Source organism: Cryptotermes secundus, unplaced genomic scaffold (assembly GCF_002891405.2).
Source record: "Cryptotermes secundus unplaced genomic scaffold, Csec_1.0 scaffold580, whole genome shotgun sequence".
Lineage (NCBI taxonomy): Eukaryota > Metazoa > Arthropoda > Insecta > Blattodea > Kalotermitidae > Cryptotermes > Cryptotermes secundus.
The window spans coordinates 122059-137891 of NW_019720171.1; positions in this window are offsets into that span (position 1 = coordinate 122059).

Here is a 15833-nt window from a genome sequence, read left to right on the forward strand (position 1 = left end):
GCGTCTTCAGAAAGGAAACACGTTACAATACATTAACTAAATGAGGCAAGCGAACAAAACAAACTAATGGAAGTACGAGTAAATTACAAGGCACTTTTTTGTTGGACCTGTGTTTTCTTGATGATTTCATTAATTTACATAATCTAACACTAAAAGTGCAAATTGTAAAACAAAACAGCATTTAATTTGTGACGTAATTCTATTACAAGTAGCCAGTAAAGAGGTTTGTAATGTGTGAATTTTACATCCACTGAACAAACGCAGGGACAATTTTATCTTCGCAATTCTTCACCGGCAAATGATTGGTTGGTGACGTTTGACTGAAAGACGAGTGACTACATACATAGGTACTCAAATCGCAACTTAGAGCTGCAGTTAAGGACTAGAAGTTCGGGGTTCAATCTTGGAAATAGAAATAAATATTTATATTCTTCGCCAGGTCCTGAGCAGTTCTGGGCCCATCCAAATTCTTAATCATATTAAACAGCTGAATTTTTACCTGGACGGAAAGAGACCGGAATGTAAACATATTTCAGAGATTAAGAATCCATGGTGCTATATCTCCTGTCCTCCATACATTTCAACGAATTGTTCATTTACACCGGAGATCCGCATTATACACTGTGTACATTAAATTTTGTTTGCGGCTAATATAATCTCCTTCTTCCAAACTTTTTCTTCTTCAAGTTGTTATCCTAGTCTTCAGTTTATAAACTTCTTTATGGAAATTCTCAGCTCGAAATCTGTTTAAGCCGTCTTCTTCCAGGCAGTTGTCGATAATATTAATATTATATTATCCTTCTTACTTCGGTTCTATCTACTGTACCTTTTACACTAAGGTAAAAGGTAGGTAGCGTAGTTGGTTGAGGCACTACGCTACAAGCCAGAAGGTCGCTGGATCGAATCCCGATGAGATGGATTTTTTTCAATTGACCTAATACTTCCAGCCGCACTATGGCCCTGGGGTCGACTCAGTCTTTAACAGAAATGAGTACCAGGAATATTCGTGGGGGTAAAGGACGGCCGCCTCGTAGGACTGACAACCTTACCGCCATCTGTGAGCGGAATATATAGCAAATGTGGGAACCTCAACATCTCACAACCCTATGGGTTTCTACGGTCTGTTACAGGGATGCTTTCACTTTAAAGTTAAGTTGCTCATGTTTAAAGAAAGCAGTAACCTCGGAGCTAGATGAAGATTGCTGGTAAGTTCCACGCTCCAGACGTTTTACCCGTGGGAAGTCTTCCCCGGCAGGACAGAAAGCTAAGCGTGCAACAAGGCAGTCTGTTTGCAGTACCGATAAGATCCTGCTCCTGACGGAATCGGGTACCATTAAGCCAGCATACAGCCTCAGCAGTTTTGGAAACGTATGCAATGCATTAGTGATATTGCGTTACAATATTAATTATTACTTTACGACACCTTATGATGCAAGTTATTACAGCGTTAAAGCTCTGGAGCTGTATTCGGAAGGTCCTCGATTCCTATCTCTGCTTAGATAGCAGGTATCCTGACTCATGCTCTTCGTGATTTTCCACAATCCTTTCAGGAAAATGCCTGGATAATGCCTGAATTAGACCATGACTACTTGTTTCTGAAACCCTTCCAATTATTATTCTTCTATCGTACTACTTTCCATTACTGTAGTGTTTGCGATGCCGAAAACATCATAAAGTAACAAACAAAAATTATCACAACTTGTTTCATCGCCTATATTTCTATTTACAAAATAAATATATAAGCTAGAACAGTGTTTGCAAAGACACTATATGCAAGCAACCTATTGCCCACCTTGTTCATATGCAGATTAAATAGATAAGATATGGGCGGTTGTATGGGGTTCGCTCCAATGCTATATACAGGAAATGGTGAGTTAGAGGTAAACCGAAAGTCGTAAAATAATTCTGACTTTGAATTGTCTGTAGCCATTCATACGTTCATGTCATAATATATAAAATGTGAATATATTCTGCATTGTACATTGTAAAAGACAAACCCGTCCTCTTGTCAGAGAGGGTGTCCCACATCAAGAAACCAGCAAATCTCATACAGAAATAAAGAATGTGTCGCAAATTGGTGCTTGACACCAAGAGAGACTGGTCGATTGACAGTCGGTCGTAACATAACTTTGATCTTGGTTTGCAAGTAGTCAGTACTAGCTAGTGGTGGACAAATACGGCTAGGAGGCAGACAACTTTAAGGGGGTTGTGACCAAGAAGATTTAGTGTGAGACAGACGCCAGCCAGCTAGGACTGGAGCTTCAGAGCATGGAAGCCGAGAAATCTACGGCGTTGGAGCCGTTACCAGGCGATAACCGGTGAAGATACTGCAGTCTAAGAAGACTTCGTGCGTGCTGCATTTGGTTGTAGATTTCGAGAATCAGCGATAGTGCTGTGATTAATTGCATTTACGGTTTGTAAGAGTCCAATAAATCCAGTTACCAAGCCAAACCCAGTCTAAAGTCACTCCACCGCGTGACAATATTATGCACCCCACCAATTTTTATATCATCATCATTATCAGTAATCTGTCAAGACGACAGGTCCACAGTTTCTTCCAAAACAATTCCTCCACTTAATGCGATCTAGAGCTTTCTCCTTCAAATGACAGTATCCTCTTCTGTCCCTAAGGTCATCCAGCATCTTCTTACGTCTTCTTCCTCGTCTTCCTGTCACTTATATCCGCCCCTCTATCTTTCTTTCGAATTTTTATATACAGATTTTATATACACCTGAGAGATATATTTCTGTCAGAGGCTTCAATTATCAGAGGAAGGTCTAAAGAATACAGATTTTACGCTTCAAAAATCTAGTGAACATTATCTGACTAAAGAGCGATGTACATTCGAAGAATGTCTTTTCATTCGTTATATGAAGTACGCTCTTTTTTTGATTTCGAGATCTTCGCGTACAAGAATGTTCAGATTGTGGTCTTCTAGGTCGTGATATCTTGCAGTCTTGAACAAAATTTGCGGATTTAGGCTCACATTTGCCTCCATCTTCAGGGTCAATGTTAGCACAGTAAGGATGCCGAGAGGGTTTTATCTACTCTGCCTATCCCGTCGACCTGAGTAACACATGTCTTTAGCACTTGACTATAAAACCTAAATGCATCGTAAACGTACTGACATCGACTCTGAGGGTACATCTTCATAGCGTTGGCATCCGCCTACATACTACTCGGTGTCACAAATCAAAAGACCATGATCTGAACATACTGTTCCTCTTCAAAATAAAAACTTAATTTCTTTGCAGCACTAAGTTATCAGCAAAGAAATATCAGGTGTTACCTAGTACCGTATATCAAAGTTTTCCTCGACGTCCATATCCTTGGTTAGCTAAGTAAACACAACGAAAAGAAAGCAAGACTGTTTTGTAAACTCAATGACTTTAGTCCGCAAGCGAACTATGCCGACCGACCGACCGCCGCTTGTAGGCGAAGTTAGTGCCAACTTTAGTGGATAGAGGGTGTCGTGTGGTCAGCGAAATGGATCCCCACAGCCGTTAAACTCAGTTTTCTATACCGGAGCCGTTATTTCCTTGAAACAGTTCCTCAGTTATCCTCACGAGGCTAGTGGACCCCGTTCTAGACCCACTACTTCTCAGAAAATCTGGTATGACCGGGAATCGAACCCGGATCTCTGGATCTGTAGCCCGAACTCTGACCATTAGACCAGAGAGGCTGTCGAGGGTTGTGTAAGAAGTAAATAAAACAAGAATTATTAATATCCTCTTTGTTTTTTACTTTCGTACAAGAGACGCCCGAAGTTATCACCATATTCATCGTCACACAACTCAGCTCTGCGTGAAAAATAAATCTGATAGCTTCCAAAGATTACAAATATAGTATTTATTTATGTCCCAAATTGTTTCATTAGACGCCAATATTTCTCTATATTGTAGGATAGTACTGTCACAGATTTTGATTTTAAACATCCCCACAGAAAAAAAGTACAGGAACGTTGAAGTCGGTTGAGTATGTAGGCCAGGAATGCGCATTTCACGTCCTCCGTAAATACAGAGTCCAGGATAATTTTCGGACAGACACTGAAGCACATCGCGGCTGTAATGAGATGGAACACCAATGTGCAGAGATCGTGACGTACACTTTTACGTCATCACTCTGAAGTCACTATATTCTATTTTCCACAGACACCCGGTGTTCATACGGCGGTGTAGAATTCAAACGACCTTGCACAGGACTATTTATTTCACAATGTTTGCCTACACAACGTACGATGTACTCTGGTTCGTAGGGAAGATTGGATTTTATCACTAAATGTTGATAAAAGTTTATAACCACATGCAAGTAAGCTTAACAAACTGCGAATAACACCGAGTGAACTTCTGGTAATCTCCTAATGTTGTACATGCCTTCCAATCTACAGTGTATTGTGTGGGAAGTCATCCTAAATTGTTCCTCCCAACAACGGCATATACACAGAAATACATAATATTTCTAATGGGCTTAAGGTGAGATAGTGCAGTCAGTATAGCTACTAGCTACGGGCTTGACGAACGAGGGGTCGGAGTTCGAGTCCCGATAGGGTCAAAATTCTCTTTTCTCCACGTCGTCCGGACCAGCTCTGGGGGCCACCCACCCTTCTATAATCGTACAATGGTTACCGGAGGCTTTTTCCCCGAGGGTAAAGCGACCGGAGCGTGAAGCTGACCGCTGGACTCTAACTAGTGCCGAGGTCAAGGAAATGTGAATCTATACATCCACTCCCCCGTAGGCCTTCAAGGCATAGTGCTTAAATAGTTAAGCACAGGGACAACTTTAACTTTACGTTAAGCTGAAATGAATAAAGAGTATGTTGAGCCTGTAATGAGATCATACATACAAACATATTAAAATGCCTACCTTACATTGACTAGTAATGTCAGGATATATATACTTCAAAAATCCTTTGTTTCGAAAAACGAATTATCGAAAAGTAGCTGCGTTAGGTGGTCAGTACTTGGCTGCTAATTGTTTGTCACAGAACAGAGCTCAATATATCAAGTGGGACTAAAATTTACTCCATTTCAGTTTGTTGCTGCCCCATTCAGCTTTCTGTGAGGTGCGTCCTTGTATGAGCTCTCTTTCCCATTTCATTCAAATTCCAGAGAGATGCACACACAACACAGAATTTCCGTGAAACCCCAACCTGTAAAACACAATAACAGCCACTAGTCGGTATATTATGTGAAAATTACAGAAGCCGGTGTATTCACAGGATCCTAAGCTGCTTTCCAGTAATACCGCTTAAGTGTGAGTCCAACTATAGGGAGTGACGACCTTGCCTTATGCGAGCTCCAGGTCACACTGGCCTGGTGGGTAGCACCTCGTAGTGGCCCCTTCCCAGAGTTACGTGGCGGGTGTACAAGACACGATAGCCATGGTAGGCAATCTATGTGTAGGAAACCTTGAACATAAACCCCGGTTCTCCAGATAAGAAGTTTTGGAACAGGCTGGTGGTAACCTGCCCAATTAGAAAGAGTTATTCAGAATCCTTACAAATGCTTCATATTTAAAGAGGGAACAGGCTAACGAACTCGAACCTTATGAATAATGATGATGATAATGATGAAGGCGAACTTTTTACACATACCTTAATTATTAATTTAACCTAAAAAAGGAAGATTAAAATACTTTTTAAGATTACTTTTGTGAATATTTATCAACGCGTCAATTGTGTAGTTAAAATATACTGAGAAATATATCTTGAGCATTAAAGCTTCTGACTTCTATTTGGAAAGGGTGCGGTTCGAATCTAGGCCAGATAATAAATTATACTGACCGAGATATTTTGCATATTTTCTCAATCCCTCCAGAATAGTACGTACATCGAATTAGGCCATAATTTCTTCTTTACATATCCCTTCAAATGAGTTGTTTCATTGGCATTCTCTAAGTTGACGCCGCATACTTAGAGTTATTAACATCGTCGTTAAATAAATCACATATCCGGAATGCCCTGAAGCTTGAATAGTCCTACCTTCGAACACTGGGTTCTTTATAAATGAACAATTGAGAAGGACTTCGAAGGGAGCCTTCATGGGGTTCTTGCTGGAGCGATCGAAACTAAAATGAACTGTAACTAGTGGCTACGACTACACGTCAGTTCTTTTCATGTCTCTCTGTCCACATGTAGCAACTGAAAAAGGGCTCAGAGGTTCTCATAAAATTTGATATGAAGGAGTTTACTCTTATGTGTAGACACATTTCAGTTTTGGTTCAAATTGGAAAATAATAACAGTAAAATTTGTCACCTCGTAATTCGAGAACCATTCAACAGATTATGTATCTCTCGTCCTTCTTTCTTTCAATTCGCTTAGTGAGGGGTGGGGGGTGGAGTCCAACTGGGTCCACTTGGCACGGCGGCCACTGATTGGCCTATTGTAGCCTGGCCCGGGCGATTATGATGATGAAGCAATTGGTGGAATGAAGATTGGAAGGAGAAACCGAAGTACTCGGAGAAAACCCGCCCCAGCGCCACTTTGTCCACCACAAATACCACTTGACCAGACCCGGAATCGAACCCAGACCGCCACAGTGGGAAGCCAGCGACTAACCGCTTGAGCTATGGCGCGGCCTATCTCTCGTCCCTTACTCTATTTATTTGTATCAGAGGCAATCACATATTGAAAAGTCTAAAGGCAAATGCATCGATACTGTTATACCTGTATTATGGGTACATTGCCAAAGACAATTTTCCGTGACACGAGTTTCATGTTTCATAGTCATTGCCTGATCTCTCGCTGGACAGGCCACTCTAGAGGTAACGTTTCTTTGTTTGTATTCGGTAGGTGCTCATTCTGGATAGCGCCTACAGGACCTGCTACCCTGACTGAGGAATTTTGTGATTTTCTTCAGTAACACCAGAACTTCGATTGTGCCACAGCTATTTCCTCAAAATCCACGAATCCCTCTACCATTCAAGGAATTGATCTACATTTTGACCTCTGCCCCAACATCTCTCTTTCTCTCTCTATGACTCTAAGGCCCTTCTAACCTTGGCCGCTTTTTCAGTTCCTTAATCTATACACAGTCGGTAGGACACTTTGGACGGGGGATCAGCATGTCGCAAGGTTGCTACTTGCACACAGGATGACACAAACACAGAACAAACTCACACAGACATCCATGCCTCAAGTGGGATTCGAACCCATGAATCCAGTGTTCCAGCCGGCGAAGAGGTTTCATGCCTTAGACCACGCGGCCACTGAGATCGGTTTCTCCAGCAAATATATGTTATGGTTTCTCAAACCGCGCTACAAAACACGAGCTGCCAGTTCTTACATAGGTAATCATTTTGTGCAAGGTCTTATTCTGTTTTTGGCCTGCCAGGTGATTGTAATCGATAAATATATAATTCAGAAGCGATCTGTAACGTAATTGAGCTGACTGGCAACAGTTTAATGCATGAGGTGATCATCATGGGACCCTACGTTGACGAATGAAGACTGTCAACTGAAATGCGAGTATTCATATGATTGTAAATTTTGGGTGTTACAGGACAGTTTACTTCACGCAAGTGAAGATCGGAATCTTCGATAATCCTTTTATATAAAGGCCAATATTCTGTCGTCATATATACATGTATATATGCGCAGTCAGGAGCTTTGGTAGTTGCAAATGGAACCACAAATTGGCAACAATAAACTGTCGAGGAACGCATGTCGAATTAATAATATTGTGACAGCCATAACCGAGAAATTCTAATAAAGCAGCATCGTCTCTTAGTAAATATTATTATATTACATTTAATATTTTAATGTAAAGAATTTAGCTGCATTTCAATAATTTATTTTAGTTCTGAGGTTAAATAATCTTAACGAAAGTTGCTCTTGTATATAAATTCTGAAAACTGCGCAGAAACTATTTTTGCAACCGAATTTATGCTACAAATTCAATGATCAGGCTGATAGCCAATAAATTTTTAATATGTTCATTCTAGTGACAAACCAATAAGCAAGAAATCCTACACACGCTCCTGATGCAGATATAAATCACCTTTATAAGTCATACTTCATGAGCGCTTTTCTCTTCAGTTTCAAAATTATTAGAAAGTGGCTAAATTGATTTATGTGTAGCAGCCCTTCAGTAAGTCCCATGGCTGTATCTTATTCTCTCCGTGTTTAATAAATCCTCCTCTGTCCCAAAATCTCATCAATTGGGCATCCCCTCCTCCCCCAGTGCTGACCACAGACCTGGAGGTAGTGCTGTCATAGCCACATCCCCCCCCCCCGTATTTATAGGGGACTGTGCTCCCCGTGGCTGCGGTGATGAATAGCGGCAAGAAAGTACGTTCAAGGGAAAACGGAGAACAACAGAAAGGGTAATGATCCGGAACATGGAATAAGGTGGAGGGTTCAAGAGAAATGAGGAAAAGGAAGTACATCTTCTGGATCACTGACCACTCAGAAAGCAATCTGCTGGAAATCACGCGGAGATGTCATATCGTTTTGAATAGCACTAGTTTCAATGTGGCTTAGAAACACGTTGAGATAACCATGTTTCCTTTCCAAAGGTCCCGATAAGTAGTTTCCGTTTCATTTGTCAAATTACGCTGTGGTTTATACAGCTACGATAAATACACTAAAAGAATTGTACGATACTGGAGGTAAAGTCACGTTACTTTAAATACTTCCAGTTTTATTTTTTTTTTAGAATTGTGAAAGAAAGAAGTTTTAATTATGGAAATATGCCTGCATTACAACACAGGACGTGGCAGAATTTCGTAAAACTAAATGTGAACATCATATTGCCGGAGGTGTCTCTTCAGTTTGCAATAAAAATATTTTCCACAGGAATAAAGCGACCTGGGTGTGGAGGTGAGTGGCTGGTATCCAGGTCAAGAAAACTTGGATCTATACATCGACTCCACCATAAGTCTTCACGGCTTAGTGTTTAATTACTAAATTACGAGGGATGATTTTTAATAAATAACACCACTTCTGTTGTGAGAATTTGTGACGGGCCGAAACTTTGAAGGTGATAGAACTGTTCCTTCAGATCAGCTATTTTGAAACTGGTGTTTTCAATATTGAGTTATATACATTATTCAAGATATTTTTATTGGTCTGGCTCAGGATACGGACAAATGGAGGGCTCTTGTGAACACGGCAATGAATTTTTGACTTACACAGAAGGTTGGGAAATTATTGAGTGGCAGAACGACTGGCGGCTTCTCAAGAAGGGCTCAGCTCCACGGAGTTAGTAATTTTCACTTGTATCGTCAGTGTTCATACCTCTTTGACCCATTTCTAGTTTCTCCGCAAACCCTACAGCCAGCTATCCCATTCTTTGGGCAGTCTACTGCCCTTCTTTTTTTTATGCGAAATATCCATTGCTTGCTATGCATCTTAATATCCTCTATCATTTTATTGACACCATGTTTCTCACTACCTGAAGATTTCTTGGTTCTAGAGTCTAACGTCATGTAGTGTGCTATATATTGTGACATGTTGACCCCTACCCCCCCAGCGGCACGTAGCGTGAACGTAGCGCTCGCGTAATAGGCGAGTAATCACCCCGCATCCTGGTAGCTATGCAAAGCGCAACGCGCGGTGACGTCACGAGCGGAGCCGAAGTGAGCCGAGCGGAGCCGACGTTAGCCGAGTCCCCGCGACCTTGAAGCTATGCAAAGCGAATCAACAGCGGTGACGTCACCGAGGGATATCGCGGTTGCTAGGCAGCAGTCAACAACTCCGGACAGCGTGGCTAGCAACACGGCATCGGACGACAATTGTCCCGATCAAGGCTACATAAGGAGCAGCGAAGGCTATTCACAGTCAGTCAGTCAGTCCTGGAGCTACCGCCGAGTGAGTTCTGGAGCTACCTACGAGTCAGTCCTCGAGTTAGCCAGCAACCAGTCAGTTGTATTGTGGCATTTGGAGTGTACTATTTGTGATACTGCAGATAGCAGTAATCGTAAATCTGTAATTTGGGTGATTGTAAGTGCGAATGTGAAATAAAATTCGCTACATCAAATACCTCGTGAAGTTATCTGTCGCGTTATACGCCCAATACGTGACAATATTTTCCGATGTTCCTCCAGAAGTCAGTAAATATTGTCATATGCATTAGTGTTTATAGACGGGGTTTGGATTGGTGAATAGATTTTTGACCACTACCAGGTTGTAACTACAAATAACCATAACAGTAGTGTCAATTTTCAAACTACAAGTCACTCTACACTAGGGGTTTTCAGTCTATTTCCACTAGTCTTTAGTTGGTAACAAAAGCCCACTTTGACTATTCTTCTGCAGTGTTTCCACTAGACGTTTCGTGGTAAAGAATCCTAGCAAAAGAGATTCTTCCGCTTCCGTTGCCTGCTGGTTAACACTCCACAGGCGAACTCTCAACTGCACTGCCCTTACTCACTCACTCAACAAAACACGGTCGGTCGTGTCATATATCCTCAGAGCGGACCTATATAAAATACCGACTGAATTACTTCTATTGTTGCGTGACATCACCGCGCATACGTAAACTGCAGTCACTCCATAATAACGGCGTTACGAGTCACGTATAGTGACATCACTCCATCGTTGAATGCGGGCATCACCTATCATCGGCTGATGTTTACACAGCAACGGGTCTATACGCAAATATATCCACAAAAATTCCCCTTGTTAAATTCAAGGAGACACGAATTTAGGATAGTCACTGCAGTAACAACATAAAATCTTGCCTGCTGTCTGATTGCATCACTGAGCATTTTTATACTAAGATACCTATATCGTGCACTTGGCCTCATGAATCTCACCTGTCGTGATTCATATCTATTTCTCTCCTTGCATCTTCTAGTTATTGTTGTTGTTGCTGTCATTATTGTTGTTGTTATTGCTAACTTTACAAAGGAGCACAGTACATTTTGAGACCCCTGCCATTCTACTATGTTCTGATTACAAAGTCGTGAAGTCATACACTCTGCAAACAACAGACATGTTCGGTTTAAATGAAAGAATGAGAACTACGATACACGCTTTCCTTCTAACAAAACACATGTGGAATTCACATGCTGCAGCTACTGGCTCGCAGGTCATGAAATCCAATATGGCGAGGAGAAGAAGGTATATAAAAGCTGTAGAACAAATAAGCAATTAGTATTAAGGCTTCAATTTTCGCCTTTTCATATTGTCGCGTGTTGAATAAGTAACGCTACAATAATTCAGGCGGTTTCGGATTTGGTTACTATGTTTATTGGACGCTAACTTTTACCATTACAAGTTCAATTAATCACAATCACAATTACTGCCTCGAAGCCAACTGAAGACTCTCCACTCTTCTGAGGCCAACTACAAACTGAACTCGTTTCACAGTCACAATGCGACTGACGGTCAGTCAGTTAGTCAATCAGTCAGTTAGTCTTGGTTCCGAGCGTCATCTGTGGCTCGTGACAAGATATTTATTACTGTTTGACAGTTACGGTCTAGTTTCTCTGGAACGCCCTCTCTGACGAGAGGACGGGTGCGTCTTTTATATATGCTGACGGCCCTTGCCAGCGCAGTCTTTCTCGAGTCCTAGTCCCTTGGTACTCGTGACCATATTTTACTGTCTCGGATTTGAGACTTCCCTCTTCGTCGCCTCCAACGACTCGCAGGTTAACGGTGAAGGTATCCGAGAACACGTCTCTTATCGTAGTTGGACTCCAGGAGGACTCGATAGGGAATCCCATCTCGAAGGGTTCATTCCGCTCGCTTCTATCGAAACTTTGCTTCAACAATTCGTGTGTAACGGTGGAAATTCTACTGTTAAGAATTGCTAGCGTTCTGATTCCTAGCCGCTTTCGTGGGAACGCTGGTCGTTGCCTAGGAAATCAACTCTGATCTCGATCATTCCGGCTTTCTAGCGGCACGTCACAATACATTACAAACTACAGTCATTTATACAAATCTGCAAATCTTAACTGTAACGAAGGGCTACACTAAACGAATAAATTTCATCTGATTTCAGAGCAAACTAATTTAAATAAAGACTCCTTTCCGTATTTGCGATTACTTTCAGGACGATTATGATGGCTCTTACATACACAAATCAGAAAATATGTTACTGCTCTCCTTTCTTTAAATATCTGTGACAAATGAAATGCCTGTGGAAAAGGGTACCGAACGTAAACCGCGTGGTTAATTGTTCCCTATATTTTGGTTCACAACATTTTCTTTTTGATGAGTATATAGTAAGATGCGCACAGAAACACACTTATTTTTCATGCGAAACAGTTGTTTAACATGTCCAATATAAATTAAGAATGGAATGGCTTGAAGATTTTGTATCAAATGTTATTTGTCGTTCACTAGGCGTCGCTGTCAGTAGCTATGACTATGGAGCATTGAATGATTGCATGACTTGCGAGTGCTGAGGAAATACTATGATAAATCTAAGTCAGGTTAGTCGGTCTAAGTACAGAATGTTTAAACCGGAACATTGTGAAAATGAACCATCAGCCTTAGTGTTCTGAAATGTGCTTGTTATTATCACGAGAAACTGATGTATGAAAACTGTATGGTGACATGTTATAGATACGCTTACTCGTAGTAGGAACAGTGCAAGCTATAACAGAACCCTTTGGGAAACATAATAAAAAATCACATCGAAGACTAACTCATTCAATACTTGCTTTAATCCTGCCATTCCCAGTAATACGAGTAAGTTGATGAGAGGCTACACATGAGCAAATCTCATAGATGCTTATAGACTTGCTGCCCTTTTGGATGTAATTCACAAGAAGGTCTATATTGGAGATATCGCATGGTTCAAAACTTTTTATCTTGAACATTTCTTGTCTCATACTTAGGAACAGTGGCATCTCTTGTAACTATTATTCAACATCCACGAAACATCCGTGCAGTCGCTGTTCGGCTTGGCGTATCATTTAGCTTTCAGGCCGACAGCAATATCAATAATAATAACCTACAATGGGATATTTCACGAACTCGAATCATAAAGACGTGTACACTTACTTGAGAACTTTCGTCGCTGTAAGTATTTCAAACATGAAGAGAGTGAGAAATCCGAGGGTATGTCTGAAAAAGACGGCACCACATCACAGAAACCCCCATTCTTCATAGTCACAGCCGTGAGAACCTCAAATTCTCTATGCACATTTTATTCTAAATAGAATACTAAATTGTATAACAACCAATTTTCTTCAATGACGCAATTGTGGCCACGCGTTGAAAGGAATTTTATACCTGAATTTCTTTTTATGAGCCACGCTTTGTAACTGAACATCTCTGTTTCTGACCTGATGATGTCGCACCTTACTCACACTACTAGACCCTCAGCACCAGACGGTAGAGCTACAGGACAGGAGTTATTCGTGGGCTCCAGCAAACAAGCTATACTTACAAAATTTAGGATGTCTAGAGCGGAAGGGTATGGATGAAAACCGGGAGTCAGTGGGGTAGACGAGATTCCTTCTCAGAGCTTAAGGAGCCTTGCTTCGACAAGACGATAGGACACAATCACTTCGATCATACATCAAGAACTCTTACTCGTAGTTTCATTGTATTCACTAATTGCATTACAGATTTGTTTCTCATTACGGCACGGATTTCACTTTAATATTATATTTCTACAGTGACTGCACTGGTTGCTGCTTCATTATACTGTCAGTCCTTATAGGCTGACTTGATAAGCTGGTGTTTAACAATTACACTATATACATGCGTGCCACTGCGAGACGTATTTTGTGCCTGTACTACACTAAAATTAGTAAAGTAAAAGGCAAATGTAAAGCCCTCCCTGTAACAGGCCATGGAGGCCCATAGGGTTGTGAGATGTTGAGGTTCCCACATTTTGAAGACAGTCGGCTCAAAGATGGAGGTAAGTTTGTCAGCCTTACGCGCCCTTCCCCCCCCCCAGGAAGATTCCTGGTATTCATTTCTATTAGAGGCTGAGTCGAACTCAGGGTCATAGTGCCGCTAGAAGAATTAGGTAAATTGAAAATATCCACCTCATCAGGATTCGATCCCGCGACCTTACGGCTCGTAGCATAGTGCCTCAACCAACTACGCTACCGAGTACTCCCACACTAGATTTAAACGAAAACTTTATGGAGAGAAGCCACTTGAAGTCAGCAATATCTATAACAGTCGATTTCAAACGACGTTGCTTCCCTTCACTTAACTTGATTGGTTACCTTTAAAATTTGGGGGTCAAGACAGTAATTATTTAGACCAATGAAATTTATTTATTTGGTAGTCGGAGACTTAAATTAATAACATTTCTACTGTCCAAGTCATTAAGTAAGCTCCCGTGTGTAGTTTTATCGATCCAAAGACTCACTTCTACTGGTTTTGTCGTTGTCTAGAATCTCGGAATTAATGGAATGAAATACATACTAGATTAGTACAAGAATGGATATATGTACATCATCACATGAGTGTAAGAATGAAACTGTTTCACCATTTGAACCTAAATCTTGAATAACATTACTGATGATCGTTACAAATAGTGATCGGTTATAATAATAATTAATTTATATTTCCTAACAGATTCCATAAGTACAAGAAAGTTTTGTAATATATATACTTCCTGGAACTTTGTATTTGTATAGTTTTACACATCTCCAATTGAAATCTAACTAGCGACTAATCAGGGCGTCAACAAATGACGGTGTAACAGACGGACAGGAAGTACTCGTTACACATTCTCCATGTTTAGTGGACACTTAGAAGAAGTTTTTCTCCCTAGCATTTTGTTCTTTTCTGAAAGCTTGTTTGACAGCACTCTAATGCTCTCTTTCAGCCATAACTTCAATAAATAGAATTCTACCACCTCTGTCGTCTAGTGGTCAGAGTTCCTGGCTACAGATCCAGAGGTCCGGGTTTGATTCCCGGCGCTACAAGATTATTTCTGAGAAGTAGTGGGTCTGGAACAGGGTCCACTAAGCCTCGTGATGATAATTAAGGAGCTATGTCAAGGAAATAGCGGCTCCGGTCTAGAAAACCGAGATTAACGACCGTGGGGATCCACTGCGCTGACCACGTGAAACCATCTATCAGCAAAATTTTGCACTAACTTCACCGACAAGTGGCGGTCTCTCGGACGGTATAGTTCTTTTGCGGACTACAGGCCACAGAGTTAATTTCGTGGCGTTCGTATAATCGGTCAGTTTATTCTGATTTACAAAATGTTGAGAAGGTGTGACACAGACTGGAATTCTGATGTATATTCCAAATGGACACCATGTGGTGCTGAGTATTTCATTGCAACTTACATTCTTTTATAAATGACATAACTCTATGGTGCCAAATCTGATCACATTACATAGTCGTAAAGACATATATTTTTATTTCCCTCAGCGTATACGTACAATATTAAGAATATTCGGGAAAATAAATCATTAGAAAGTAACGTTTTCTTGCCTCCGTGTCGTGCACTAGGATCGAATCAAGATTACGGTCCTCCGGGATGAGACGGCATGTGGTACAGCGTTTCGAAAAACTTTCTCCCACCATATTAATGGTTCACTTCTTAACCTGAAGATAGAGGAGCCATGTTTGTCCGAATAGTTTGTACTATCTACCAACTTACGCGACATTACTTCCCCGAAGATCACGAATTATACCAGTATAGGTTAGCACAACTTCAAATTTCGTGCATCCCCTCTCTGTAATTTCGTAAGAAATTAGTAGTCTAAGGGTAATGTTCCCACCTCATGACTCAAGGTACGAGGGTTCAAACCCGGCGGAGGTCTTGGAATTTTTAAGGGCGGAAAAATTCAGGGAACAAGTCCTCCGGGAGGGACTTTAAGCCGTGGGTCCCGTGTCGTAGCTTTACGGCACGTAAAAGAACCTCATGTCTCAAGGAGACCACTGAGCCAAATTTGTAAGGA